The sequence below is a fragment of the Ziziphus jujuba genome, chromosome 7 (genome assembly GCF_031755915.1).
Source record: "Ziziphus jujuba cultivar Dongzao chromosome 7, ASM3175591v1".
Lineage (NCBI taxonomy): Eukaryota > Viridiplantae > Streptophyta > Magnoliopsida > Rosales > Rhamnaceae > Ziziphus > Ziziphus jujuba.
In genome coordinates this window covers 28,639,297-28,652,330 of record NC_083385.1, presented here as the reverse complement: position 1 = coordinate 28,652,330, position 13,034 = coordinate 28,639,297, and positions in this window count along the sequence as shown.

The following is a 13,034-nucleotide window of genomic DNA, read 5'->3' as shown; positions in this document are numbered from 1 at the left end:
AAATTATATGAATGATAAAAAAAAAAAAAAAAAAAACAAAAGCGGGGAAAACCGTCCCGCCCTGTCCTCGTTTGGAGAATCCCCATCCCCGCCCCACCTTTAAAGAAATGTAAAAACTATGGGGAAAAGATAGAAAATTCCCTGCAGGGACAGGGATGGGGATGGGATTTTAAAAATCGACCCCGCCCCGCCCCGTTGACATTCCTAATTCAATCTCCCATCGTAGCAACAATGGTTGTACTCATATTGTATCGTAATTAGTGCTTGTTCACAAGGATGAACATCTCACCAACTTGTTTTTTTTAGACCTCCGTCGTAAAGGAATAACTCCACCACCGTTGCAATAGTCTTCCTCATAAGGGTACAACTCCAACAACGTGGCAATTATATTCTTTACAAGGGAATTTCTCCTCCAAGACTATGTCATAACAAATTTTAAGGAGCAACAACAAGAATGTGATAAAGGAGTTGCATCTAAGGAGAAAGGTAAATAACCTAGGAGTTTCTTTATCCAAGTGAAAAGGTAAAGAACAAGAAAACCCATGAACTCTCACATAAACTTACATAAAACTTGGAGATAATCATTCCATAATTAAAATAATGAACAAAATTTATATAGATTTAATCTATAAGGTACTAAACTCATAAAACCATAAAAAAAGGTTTTCTGGCTGTTAATGGGGTTTTAGGATAGGGTTCTCTCCAATTTTTCTCGATTGAAAATGGATATTTTAACAATATAATGGAGTTCTAGTTGAACAACAGTTAATAATAAATGCTGGAAAGGCACATGTCTAGATTTTGCTCAAACAATGGTAGTATCTTGCTCGAACAATACTAGATCCATGGGTATATAAATGACAGGGGGTAGTTTTTGATCTAGAGTATCATTGTTCGAGCGTTGCTCAATGTCAACATATTGTACCAACAATGACTCAACTTTGTTCCAATGATGTCTCAGCAATTTTCCAAAGATGTTTTAGCATCATTCTAATAATTTTCAAATTTAGTATCTTGAATTGTAAAAATTTATCTAAATTATTATAAACAAAAGTCAAAATACCCTTAGCATAAATCCAATTAAATATTAAAATCCACTGAAAATCAATATTGAATTCATCAGAAAAAATACTGTGTGGAGAAATATGTGGCTAACCAATTAATAATCATGAAATATCTCATTTATCATTCCTAATTGAGATTTGTTTCTAATGCTCCAACACAAACTTGGATTAACTTACTTACAATTTTGTGTTTTGAATCATGAAAATTATAAATACGCAAAAAGTAACTTAATACATTGAAATGTAAGAAAGCTATTTACAAGATTATATCAAAATTGAAATGCAGAAAGCATATAATAACGTTGATTAGGGCCTTGGATTTTGCTTAAGTTTATATTTGATTACGGGGTGGTTAACTTGATAACTAGGTGTTCTTCCTTGGCTTCCATGTCAACTTTTCTTAATGGAAGTGTTTTTCGGGATTTTACTTTGGAAAGAAGAATTGGGTAGGGAGATTCTGTTTCTTCTTCATTTTTTTATTTTTTATTTTTTTGTCAAAGTTGTTATCAGTAATGCCTTTGAAGTGGGAAGTAGAAGAGAAAATCAATGATGTTAAATTAGGTCATTTTTATTTTTTGTAGAGCCAATAATTATAAAGTGACCAACGTTTTGTAATGCATTAAACAATATTACAAGTGGACTAAACAGGCCTTTAATGCTTCCAAGTCTGGCTGTTTCTTTTCTAATAATGTACTGGGAAGATGAAAGCTGAAGTCAAAAAAATCTTAAATATGAAGTTGGGGAAAGAGAAAATAAATTTACTACCTATGAAAAGTTATGAAGAAGAGTGGTGTTGAGATTTTAAGGCTGGAAATCTAGATTGTTGCCTTAAGTGGTAATAGCAATTTTTATCAAGCATGTAGTGTCTTTAATATTGTTATTTTCGACGTAGTTTTTGGTTTTGTTAAAAAGTTGATGTAATAACATTGATAAGATGACAATGGTTTTCCTATGCAGAATTGCAATAAGAATAGAAGGGTTACCAGATAGTGGCTTGAAAGAGTGTTTGCCTTTCTAAGTCTTGTAGAGGGCTATGCTTTAAAAGTTTGACAAAAATGAACAAAGTATTGTTATGTAGTTTGGGGTGGTTTGTGGCATAGAAAGGTGACAAACTATGGGTTAAGACTTTCAAAGCAAAATATTTACTTACTTCTCATTTATATGGTGAAAGAAGAAAAAAGATTGTTACTTGGGGCTGGTATATTGTTTGAATATCAGATCTCTTCTTGTCAAAGAATTTTAAATTGGGCAAAGGGAGACTCTATTAACATATTAGAAGATCCTTGAGTGCCAAACAATCCAGGTTTTACTCTTTTACCAAATCCAAACAGTGAGTCCTTGTATTTGGCATGATGAAATGTCTAAAAAAGTGTGATAGGAACTCGAATTTGTGGATTATCGAGTTGATGTTTGACTAGGAGACAACTACCAGTATAAAAATAATGTATTAGGCACAAGGCTCTTATAAAATATCCTATAACTACCAATAATATCCTATAATGAATGCTAACATTTTAAACTAATTAAATGAAAAACTTCTAATGGAAGATGGAGATCCCAAGAGATAAAAACACATTGGACGTAACCCTTAGTCACCTTCAAATCCAATTAAACATATAAGATTATGTTGGATATAATCCTTAATAGACACTTTTACAAGTTAACCTTTTAAACTAATTAAATTTATAATTATACCCCCTCAATCGTAGAAATAAATCCTTATTGAATGAAAAATATAATTTCTTAATATTTAAATGGACTAATAATATATAATTTATTTTTAAACTCAAGTCAACTAATTTTTAATATTACAAAGTGCACAGATAACAAACCATATATCAATCACTTGGTCCTTCCAATAAATCTCAACATCATATTTGTCAAACAAATATATATATTTTTTATTTGAAAAAGATCATTAATATTCCAAATCAAAACAAATGTACAAAAAAATAACAATTAGTTATAATTAGTGGACTATCATAAACATGTATGTGGTAGCAAAGATGATCAGCAACCATCCCCACGGAACATAACTATATAAGTTATTTTCAAATATAAACTCCAATTAAAAATAGAAACCCCATTAAACATAACCCTCAATGAACATTAATATTCTAAACTAATAAAAAAGATAGCTCCTATGGAAGAAGGAAACCTTTAAGGAATATAAACTCAATGTGTATGACTTTCAATGGAATGTTCTCTTATATATAAATTTTCTTCTCAATCAATTAATATTAATATAGAAAATATAAAATCAGTTACAAGATTCTACTAATATTTGTTTTAGTTAGAAAGAACATATGCCATGAAACTAGATCAAGATGAGGTTTGATCAATATAAAAAGTGTCAAGAAAGGTTTGCACATGAAAGGTAAAGGTATGCATAACTCACACAATAGTAGTTCTAAAAAGATGCAAATGAAACAAATAAAATATCTTGTAAAATAAACCATAAAGTAGTCCATTTCACATCCATCGAAACACCTATTTAGCCATATGAAGTATGTTCTCAAACTATTACAGACATCTAGGAACTTAAAATGAAATAACTATTTGCATAGTTCTAGAGATGAAAAATTAAAATAAAAGTTCAGAATTTCCAATAATGATTAAATCTTTCATTATTTATGCTAATGACTACACCATGGAAACCATTTACAATCTGTGCCATGATTATGAAACTCACATCAATAAAACTAAACTCAAATGGAATACAATATTACAATGAATCAAGTAACTAAAAGACAAGCATAAACTGAATCAACAAAAAGTCATGATGTTTCAACCACAACCAAATTTAAAATAGAACATTAGTTGCACAACATATAACTAACTCATGAAAAACTCTAAATATCATAATCTATAGATGTAAGTTATAAAATCTTAATACAATCAAAAATGACTATCAATGAACGTCATTCTTTAATCATTTAGATATTACAATTTACAGCCCAATCCAAAAGAGTAGAAAGTCATGCACATAAATGATCATTTGTTTTACCAGGTATCTTGGATATTACATCGTCATAAATATAAACTAAACTCAATTTGTTCTAAAGTCAGTATGCATATCCAAGCAATAGCTTAACATTATTTTAGAAGGCATACAAAGTACAAACAAACATGAGTCGCTAATCTATCTTATAAAATTTTTCCATTTTCTTTACTTTCCAATAAAGAGTTAGCATAAGTGCTCTCATTAAAAGAAAATTGCAACAACTATGCAAATGGTAGAAACATTAAACATAGGGAATGAAAGAAAATAACTATTCATACTTATTTCAAAAATACTCTATAAAAAATATCTCCAGAACAATTTTTTTTCTAGTTTGCTTTCAAACTATATAAGAAAAAGTAGCTAATAAACAAATATAATAGAAAATGGAAAGTACATACATTACAAAATGCAAAAAATGAAAAATGGAATCCCCATCACATCTTTATTTATTTATTTTTTTTAAAGTATCCATCCATGTTATAACTAGGGGATGTGAGCAATTATAGGCCAATATTTTTCTTTGTATTTGCGGCATCAGTATTCCACATCAGGTATTTGTCTTAGCTTTGGATAATTAAAAATTGACACGTTTTCAAGCAAATTGAGGTACCCAAGGCCTCACTATTTATGAAATGAAGATTGCAAAACTTATCGATGTTGAGACTAGTAAGAGTCTTGGGTAGTAGTTTCCCTTTTAAAAATGAAATCAATTATTCATTTCAATAGTTGTGTAAGGATATTAAACACATGAGATTTTGCAGATTCAAGTGCATGTGGTTTGTAAAGAGCTTCTCACAATTTATAATTGAAAATTGATTTAAATATGAGATCAATTCTCTCCATTTGTAAATGAGTCAAACTTTGGACAACTTAGACTAATGATTTTGATACGACCATCCTTGCTTCATTTCCATTTGACGCACTTTAAAAGGTAGATACCTTGACCCTTAATATTTTACTTTTGGGTTCAGTCTTAGGAGCTTGATCTAGTGCTCATCTTAGTCATTAATCAACTTTGGCCATCCAATTCATCTTGGATAACTTGCAATTTTTTATGCAGCTAAACCGAAATTAAGCAATTGTGGTTATCCTTCTTGTTATTTCCATTTACTTTTTCTTACTGACATAAAAAACCTACTCACAAAAACCTTAAGGATAACTTAAAGAAAAAGTGAAAAAAAAAAAGAAGGAAAACTATTAACTAAAGGAAGATTTTAACATCGAGCACAAAATAATAATTAAAGGATGAAACTGTAGTATTTTTTAGTTTCTTTTTATTTTACAATGTGTCTTTTTTTTTTATTTACGTTTTGTCTTTTATTTATTTATTTATTTATTTTGTATATAGGTGCTTGCTATGTTGTTTCAAATATAGATTGTTTAGTTATGTGTTATTCTATCACGACAAGTGGTATAAAGACAATTGACACCTGGCCATAGGAGCTCATTGACTTCTATAAATATATAAAAGAAGAAGAAGAGGAAGAAGAAAAAGAATATTGCATGGGAAATTATGTATCTACAGCCTTATAGTATATAATAAAAAAAAGGGTATCATGAGGGAATAAAATTACAAAATGCAAAGGTGTCAAAAGAAAAAATGAAATGAATTCCAGATGGTTTGTTACAAAAGCATCTGATAGGATTGGTCATGTACTAGTTATTATAACTATCAACTTACTTCTTGTAAACTTTATATCTTGCGTAATTATGGATGGCATAATCATCTTTCCAGCAACAATCTCTTCTCTTGTGTGTTATTTGAGTTTCTATAAAACCCTTTTAGTATGATTCAATATTATAGTTCATATAGGTTTTTGTTATTTTTATAGTTCATATAAAGTATTCATTAATGATTCAGGTGTAATAATAGTTACTCTTATAACGCCGATGCCTTTTCAGAGAGGTTGATTTCAGGGGTTGAAAGAACTTTGAAGTTAAGCATGCTCAATTAAGAGCAATCATAGGATAGGTGACTTTCTATGAAGCTCTAAACAAAAAATTCCATACCGAGTGCTGTGGCAAAATTGAAGATAATATCGGCAGAGAGTGATAAGCTCACTAGTGGAGACAGGGTGTTACACATCATCTCTGCTGGATTAAATATCTTGATACAAGTACTAGAGAGATAAAGTATCACAAGACCGCTCCCTAGTCCTTATCAGACACCTGAAGTGATCTCGCCTAGAGAAGCCCTATCAAATTTTCTATTTAAATCCAATAAAACCTCCTCGTAGTTGGATGTAACCTAATAGTATAAATAAGTTAACATGATCATTTTTAAGGGATTCTCACAAAATTATTAATCAAAATAATATAGAAGTTATACATATTAGGTTAATCCACTAGAGAAATGCAAGGAGTACAATGAACCGATACAAAATATCAAAAGTACTTAATATAATATATACATCAGAATTCAGTAAAAATAGTATTTACTATTATTAGAATCAAAAGAAAAAAAAAAAAATACACCAGCTACAAAATGTCATACAAATAACAAAGATACCTAGACGTAACTGTCAACTAAGGCCTAAGGGAATAATTTGAAAACAAAACTATGAGACAAGCTTGATGAGTGGAATAAAATAAGAATATGAAAATACCCATTTATCAATAAAACAATCCTCTTAAAACCTCACTTCCACTCTTTTGAAAGTTCTCTGATTTTGGAAAAATGTTTTTCACAAACCCATGAATTTTTCCCAAAAAAAGGGCAAATTTTATCTTTCATATAAATGTGTTTGTAAATATGATATTAGTCATAACCTCCTATACTTAAATAAATAATCTATATTTTTCAAAAATACCCATAAGCAAAAGTAATAGTTTCATAACCTTAATCTACATAATCTTAGAACCTGTGTGCCATGCCCAATATCAAATCCTAACATACGACCCTAAGCATCCTAAAGCATTACAAAGCAAATGGGGAAAAGGGGAAATTTTTAGATGACCTTCCATGTTCCTGATGCATTGCAGAACTGGAAACTCTCAACCAACCTTTACATCACGTGATAATAGCAAGGGTTGAGTCATATATACATATATATATATATATATATATAGATACAGTCTGTCTATGGTGCGGACGGTTCTTATGCGGACCACAGTATTGGTGATGGTTTTTCATAGTATTGGTGACGATTTTCTAAAAAACAGTCGTTAATACTATGAAAAACTGTCACTAATACTGCGGTCCTCATGCGGACCGTCCTCACCATAGAATTTTCATATATAGATATATCTATATTCATAACTATATCCATAAATGAATCCATATCTGTATCTGTAAGTTTGGTATTACTTGGTGTACAGTATCATTAATCCATATCTCACATATATCTTATAAGAAAATATCATTTATTTAATTATATCTATACTCAAAAGCTCAATGTATGTATTTGACATATTATATGCAAACCATACATAAATAAACTAAATAAAATAATCAAATTATAAATATTTTTTATGATAAAAATATTACCATGTAAAGTTATATAGTAGTAATCAATTCAACTACCAAATCCTTTCTAATACGAAGATTCACAATTTCACCATGAGCATAATAAAGTTTGAAAACAAATAAAAGCTTGTTAAAAGTCATATAAACATATTAATCATATAACCAAAATTTATATAACTTTTCATAAAATTTTGAAAAAACCATATACCATCAATTTAACATGCTCCAAACATATTTGGAAAAATAAATCTACTCACATATAGTGCTGATGTCCACTCCTACTCCTCCGTAGGATCACCTTCATTCTCAGTATAGGTGCCTATAATATAATAAAATAGTCCTTAGGCTCTGAAAATCAAACCCAAGACATTGGTGTGTGTTAAATATCTTGAAATACTTTATGCAACTTTAAAATTAAATAAATTGGATACTTAAAGGTCTAATTATACAAATGAACCCTTAGGAATCGGTACCCGAAATTGGGGTTTTTTAGTTCGAAGATTAATTTTTTGAAATTGAACATTCCCATGGAACCTACTAACATTTGGTTACACTAATCCAACTTCACTTTTGTCCAATTTTGTCAAATTTATCCAATTGTGTCCAATTGTGTCCAAATATAGTCCAAATTTATTTGTATTAAACAAATTGACCCAAAAATGAAAAATTAGCCAACGATGTCCAAAATACACAAATTTTATATTAATGGAAAGCCCAAAAAATGGGTAGCATAGTGATGAACTCACCTTGGTCAATCATTGCCCGTGTTGGATGGAAAATGAATGAAAAGTTTCTAACCAAACTTCAAATCAATATATCTACCAAATATCTTGAAATTCGCTAGAATGGGGTCATATTCAAACTTAAGAGGTCTAAATTTAGTGTGCTAGAGTGGTCACATGGTCTCAGAGTGGTCGGAATCTGGTTATTGGAGCAATGCCAGCCATTGGCTTTCTATCCTCGATTGTGTCTCGTGGGCCACCATTCCAGCACCAAATTTTGGTTGGTGGTTGGTCATGAGGTGGGTAACAACACGGTGAGGGCAGTGAGAAATAGTTTGGCTAGAAATGGGGTCAATTTGGTCAGAATCCAAAGGAGAAAGGATGGTGAGTCGCTAGCTTTAAATTGCCAATTGTAACAAGTTGGGGACCAATGGCGCTATCGACGACTGGTTTCCATGAAATTTCAATGATTGAATAAAAAATCAATGAACTTTCTAGTGATGTGGCATGTTGTACTTTATTTGGCTAAAAAGTAGATCAAATTTCAATGAAATCCAAGGAAGAGAAAGATGGTGGATTTTGTCAGTCCAATGGGTCATAGGTCTATTGGTTCTTTTGGGGTTTTTAGGTATATTTTGGTTAATTTGTGATTTGTTTCTTGTTGGGCACAATCCCCAAGGTATATATGGGATCTAGGATCACTAACAGATAAAAAATATGGGATTGGTTTGGACACTAATATAATATTAATGATCAAAACTTCTCGACATCAGAACTTTCTAACTATAGTTTAAAATTAGGCTTGCCAACGGGCTCTACACAATATAGAGGAGTCAAAGTCAAAATCTATCTATAAGGAAAGTTAAATTTGGTCTCATTTAGAACTCCAATTTGGTTAAACTCAGTTAACTTTTGTCAAATTGTCCAAAATTTCAAATTATAAGTGTTTTCTTCGGGCCTAAGAATTGAAGAAAACAGTTGAGTGAAATTAATAAAAGAATATATTGAGCATGGGACACTACCTAATGATAAAAAGGAGGCAAAACGATTAAGTTATTGGACTACGAACTATTGTCTCATGGAAGGGATTTTATATAAGGGAGGATTCCACCCATATTTGAGGTGCTTAGACAAAGAAGCATAATACACACTAAGAGAAATACATGAAGGGCTATATGGAAATCATATGGCTGGAGATTCACTAGCTAAAAAGGTGTTGCTCCAAGGATATTATTGGCCAACAATTCATGCGATGCTAACACTTTTTTTCACAAAGACGTATTAAGTGTCAACAACATGCCAACGTACCCAGGAAGCCATTTGAGTTCCTAACTTTTTATAAGTTTACCATGGTCCTTTAGGGGTGGACATAATTGACCTACTCCTACCAGGAAAGGGGCAAACAAAATCAATGAAAGCAGTACTATAGCTTTGTATGGAATGCAGGTTCGGGATACTTTATCATTAATAGCAGATAATGGAAAACAACTCGATAACAAAAAGTTTTGAAAATTCTGCCAAAAATTAGTAATATAAAATCAATATTCATCACCCGCCCACCCACAATCCAATTGGCAAGTGGAGGTAATAAATAAAATAATCCAATATAATTTAAAGATCAAACTTGATACCAGTAAAGACAATTCAGAAGGGGAGCCACTACAAGTATTGTAGGCATATCAAACGACATTGCAAAAAACTACTGGAGAAACATCGTTCTCTTTTATATATGGATCAGAGGTAGTATTACCAGTGGAAATTGGATTACCTAGCTACAAAACCCAATGTTTTGAAGATTTGCAAGGTAAGAAAGGGATCTCATTTCTTTGCCAGTGAGTAAGGAAGCGGGTGAGCTCTCGGGGCGAGTATTACATGAGCTCGTAAGTCAAGTATGCCTCGTCTATGAAGTAGAGTGACCTCATCTTGCTTGCTTCTGGTGAAGCTTTTACTATTCTTGCGGTTTAAATTTAATTATTATATAAATTCATATTCTAATAGATATAGAGAATCCTGAAGAATCCCGAAAAGCTACAAGAAATTAAAATCTAATTATGTTTCTTTGCCTTTAGAATTAGTGTGGGTAATTAAATAGTTTTTGTACTCTAAAAAAAAAAAAAGACAAAATACATTTTAGTACTTTTTTTTTTTTTTTTTTCATAGGGGCTGTAAAAATTTTTTGACAAATAATACCCTTTATTTTCAAAATCTGTTAATTTTAACAGAATATGTAAAAAAGGGCCACGTGAGTATAAACTAATTTTTTCAATTTTTCAATCATATTATAATATTAGTAATTGAAAAAAATTTAAAACCCCTAAAACTCACCGTTTCATCCAACCAAATATTACCCATTTGCTCCTCCAACCACGTCATCTTCATCCTCGTCTTCTTATTCGTCACTCCGAAGAAAACCATGAGATTATGAAGCACGACGTCGTACGGCCATATCCATGACCATGACAGCTCCAATAACAGCAACTTTCTTTTTTCAAAAAATATGTAGACGTTGTCTCTAAGTGTTTCGTCAACTTTCTTTTTTCTTGTTAACATAGATGAGTTGCTGAGGAGGTGGGTCAGGTCGTCTGAGTGTTTGAAACGGAGTTTAGTCGCGTAATAAAGAGAGGAAAGAGGTCTTCGATGATGGAGATACTCCTTTGCCGAATGCGATTTGTGTTCATATTCTTATTTTGAATTTGATGATTTTTTTTTCCTTTTTTTTTTTTTTTTTTTGATTCTTGGATGTGGGATAAATTAGTGGGAATGAGAAATGTGTATGAGTTGCTTTCTTGGGTTTCTTATATTTTTTTAATTTTTTTTTATTGAATTTTGGTGAGTGCTTTTAGGATTTTGTATATTGCAATGATGGCTGTCAAATTTTCTTTAAATTGTAATCTTGATTGTTTCTTTGGTGGCTGCAATTGTGCAGGCCTTTTTGTGGCTCTGCTTGATATTTTGACAACAGAGGAGCTTTTTGCTTTTCTGGTGGTGTAGCCGAGCTTTGGTTCTGTTTTTGGGTTAATCCATTCTTAATTATTTTAAAAAAAAATTATAATAAAAAGATAAGGTTTAATTGGACTAAATGATAAGACTTAATCCATTCTTAAGGTTTAAAAAAAAGGTAAGGCTTAATCCGTTTTTAATCCTTTTTAATTGATAATCTTAAATTAGTTAAAAAATTAAAAAAAAAAAAAGATTTTGAGGGCCACGTGAACTTTTCTGACAGATTCCGTTAAAATTAAAAGTTTAGAAGATAGAGGATATTATTTATCAAAATTTTTTTTTTACAGGCCTTAAATGAAAATTTATGAAAAGAGAAAAAATAAAAGATACTAAAATACAATTTCTTAAAAAAAAAAGAAAAAAAAAACTGGCCGTTTGGTAGCGTAGTGTTCTTTTGTTCTTATATTTTGATTTTTTTTCTTCCAACGTGGATAATTTGCGTAACTCAAATGTATGTTGGTACTAATTAAAATTTATTAAGCATCATGATTAACTACAAAGCTAAGTAAGAAAATTAAAACATAAAATGTCAAATTGAACACAATTTCAAATTTTGTTAATTTTTTGGTTTCTTTTTTTTTTTTTTAAATCAACTAAAATATCAAAAAGAAAATCTAATTACCATTAACTAATATTAATAGGCATTTGAGATAAGTAAATTACACATAATTAAGTAGAAAAAAACAAAAACAATATTTGGATGAGTAAACCCATTAAAAGGATTAGTGTAACTTAATACCAACCAATATTATAATTGTCTTATATTCACTTCAAATCTTTTTTCAATCCGAATGCAACCAGCTTATCGTCTTGGAGCCAAAATTTCAATTCAAGGCTTTCTAACTTTATTAACGCCGAAATAACCTTTTTTTGTTTCTTGTTGGGATATTTCAACTGGCGGTTGGAGCATTGGCCCTACAAAAACAAAAATGATTGGTAAGAAAGAAAGGTTATTATAGAAACATCAAGTTAAAAAGGCAAGTCGTCTCAACTATCTACCTAAAGAATTCTAAGTAGTTTTTATCAACTTAGCTAAAGGACAAATAGGTAATGTCCCCACGAGCCTGAAATGAAAAAGTATTGATGTTTCCAGGCTTTCTTGTCATTAGATCTTGTGCCTTGCAACAACTTCTTGCCAGTATGAAAGTTCAGTTGGTAACATTGGTACTTTAGTCGACTTTCTTAAAGAAGATATAAGTAACTAAGGATGTCCATACCAATCTCAATCTCGGTTAAGTGTCTAATGCACTCAAGGCCGAGGAGGACTTGCCAAGAGTTCAACATTAATAGGCAAGGAACGAGATTGGAACAATATAGGAAGGTACCAATAACAGGAGGGATTGGAAGCTGGAATCTTCAAACGGAATCCTATAGAATGAAATGAATCCATTAGGTGAAGAATCACCATATCGGCCTCTCTTGGATAGTCAGTTTGGATATCCTGAGGGATTTATAGAGAAGCTTTAAGTTGTAATTGTTCATTTATGTGGTAGATAGAAACAAATATGGCTGGGTGTTCTTTCCTATTCTTCTTTCAGCCTCAAGAACTAGAATTGGAGGAAGAAGCCTCACCTCTCGATTTAGGATCGAGATTGATTCTTTCTAAGATATGGCCAAAATGAATGCCCCTATTGGCTCCTGTAGTTGTTTCAACCTCTAAGATTTTATTTTTAAATTTGCTAGTTGATTATATTCCAAATGGACACCTAGGTGAGTTGGGCAGGCATCTGTTTGGTTAAATATGTCATCATAGTTTAATTCGACCATCTTAGTCAGTG